This window comes from Styela clava, chromosome 7, assembly GCF_964204865.1.
Source record: "Styela clava chromosome 7, kaStyClav1.hap1.2, whole genome shotgun sequence".
NCBI lineage: Eukaryota > Metazoa > Chordata > Ascidiacea > Stolidobranchia > Styelidae > Styela > Styela clava.
This window is the reverse complement of record NC_135256.1, coordinates 19176226-19179283: the sequence shown is the minus strand read 5'-3', so window position 1 is coordinate 19179283 and position 3058 is coordinate 19176226.

Sequence of the window (3058 nt, the reverse complement as noted above, 5' to 3'; positions counted from 1 at the left end):
CAGGGACACTTATAGGACTATAGGATATTGGGTAAACTATCTGCTTTTGGTTAATAGATTACGTGTTTCAACTTAGTCACTCTAATCTTAAAATTAGAAGTAATATCTTAGTCATAAAATACGTAACAATTAGACGTACTGTAGGGCAGGGGTCCGCAACTACGGGGTCGCGACCCAAATTTGGGACGCGAAACCCCCCGCTCTGGATCGCGAAACAATTTAAATTTTCCATAAATATGAGCATTGCGTCTGTGTAGCGTATTTATGTATAACAACTTTATAAATCACTGATTATAATTATGAATGTTTCCCCGAGTATACACTTCCTTATTTACTGTCGTAACATTGGCCAATCAGCATAATTGCAAAAATGAAGTAACAATAAACGTTTCAGAAGCGCTCAGATACTTTTTCCATTCAGACAGTCTTTCGTGGTTGTGGATATTATCTCGTTTTGGCAATTTTCGCGTGTTGTTTGTTAGTTTTTAGTTGTGTTTTGGTAAATATACGTCCTAATCAAATAACTAAGTCCTAATTCTTGAAATAAGAACCAATAATTTTGCAATGGTAGAGTGTAGATCCAAGAGGAAGAATTTAAGAGATCAAAAGTCGAGGAAACATTCGTTACTTAGTTGTTCGCATTGTTACATCCTACTACGTCGACTTTTTCAAAATGCTCCGTACGCACCCTCAGGACTCCGTTAAAGACACTTAGACCTCCGCGAGCTATTCGTTCACTTGAAAACTGTCCTCGACCCACTGCCCTACATCAATCTACTTATCTATCCTCGACCCACTGCCCGACCTTCCTCAACTTTCCTATCCTCAACCCACTGCCCCATCTCCCTCAACCTTCCTATCCACGACCCACTGCCCCATCCCCCCACCTTCGCATCCCCGAACCACCACTCTATCTCCCTGAACCTTTCCCCTCTCGACCTACTACCCTATCTCCCTCAACCTACCTATCCTCGACCCACTGCCCTATCTGCTACAACCTACCTATCTTTGACCTACGGTGCTATGCTATTCAGTACTATTATTTACTACCCGATCGCCACACTGAACTTTACTATCTTGCGACCAACTTCCATGGGTTAAACTGGTCGTGTATGCCAATGAGATGATTCAATCGTACGTCGACAAAACAGGATTGACGGCATTCGTATAATATGTAGGCTGAAATCTCAAATGGTAACCAATAACCATAATTGACAGTTTAAAAATGTGTTACTAATTGGGCTACTGATGGTTTCTTGCTGGGAATGACAGTTTTCTAAATTTTAACAAGCCGTTTTATGCCCTTAATAATTGGCCATGTCGTGAGTCTTGTGACAATATGATGCCGATCCGAAATGAGCAATAGTGCTCCTGTTCGTATAAAGTATTTTTCTTTGACGTTTTATAGTAAAAGCTGCGTCCTTTGCAGCTTCATAAGTTTCAGATAAGATAAGCTTAATTTTGGGACTACACGCTGGATTGGAGGGCAGTTGGCAACGCTAGCTACGACAAAACATTTCATGTCTTAAAAATAGTTTGGAAGGAATTACACTCACTAAGCGGCTTATATTTTTTACTGTTTTTGACTATTCAGCCTCCTCAGCCACGTAAAAAAAATTTATATATACAACAAGGATATGGCAGAACATTCGTTGAAAAAGACTAAGCGTGCAAATATTCGATTACTTCCTCGTCGTTTTGCCCTGCACGGAAATACAGGCGACATTAAATGAGTTTCTGAAAAGGAACTCAGATATTTCGATATCGAAAGGCCTGTTAAAATTTTAAAAACCGTGACTCCAAGCCCGATGCCATCAGTAGCCTAATTAGTAGCACATTTTTAATCCACTAATTATGGTTATTGATTACCAATTGAGATTCCAGCCTACTTTTACGAATGCCGTCAATCATGTTTTGTCGACGTACGATTGAATCATCTCATTGGCATACTCGACCAGTATAACACATGGGAGTTGGTCGCAAGGTGGTAAAGTTCATTTTGACGGTCGAGTCGTAATTTTAGCGCCGTTAGGTTAGGTACTCAGTGGTATAGCGTCGTGGGTCAAAGATAAGTAGGTTGAGGGAGGTCGGACAGTGGGTCGAGGGTGGGAAGTTTGAGGCAGATAGTGCAGGGGATTGAGGGTAGAAAAGTTGAGGGAGATAGGGCAATGGGTCGAGGATAAAAAAGTCGGAGGGGATAGGAAGATTGGGGAAATAGGAAAGTGGGTCGAGGATAAGAAGGTTAAGGGAGATTGGGCGGTGCGTCGAGGATAGGAAGGTTGAGGGAAGTGGAGCAGTTGGCCGAGGCGAGGGAGACATGGCAGCTGATCGAGGATAGGACAGTGGAGGGAGATAGGGCAGTGGGTCGAGGATTTGAGTTGGAATGACTGTATAACTTCACTGGCTCTAAAGTCTAAATCAGAGGTCGGCAATCTTCTGTCGTTCGCGGGCCAAAATAAAGGTTGCAAGTCATTGGCGGGCCGCACGTATTTTAGAAAGTTAAAAACCAAAGGAATGACCAATGAATCACATTTTTTCACCCAGAAATTTCAAGCAGTGCGCGAAGACTGATTATTTGAATATTTTCAGCGTCATTAAACCATTTGGGCTCAGCATCAACTTTTTTACGTTCTGTTGCCATTTCTCTGATTATAATCAATTATAGGCTCAATAAACGAGTGAATGTGAATTATATACTTGTTAGGTTATAGTATAATTTAGTTTCTCAAAACAAATTTTGACACGTAAAGAATATATTCGTCAATAAAGCTGTTTTGGTAATATAATTCAGTGAAGCGTCGCGGGCCGAATCCGAATGTGGTTTGCCGACCCCATATTTAAACCCTCCAATGAAAGTTTGATCATTTTACTGTGTCGGTCGATATTTGTCTCATCGCTGCATCTAGAAATCACTGATACATTTATGCATAGACCGAATTCGATATGAAAGTATCAAATATAATTGGCTTCATAACTGCAAACTCTGCCTTAACAACGAAACATTGCGATAATCCTAAGTGCTGAAAGAGCAACTCAAAAATACGATTTCAATCCATTC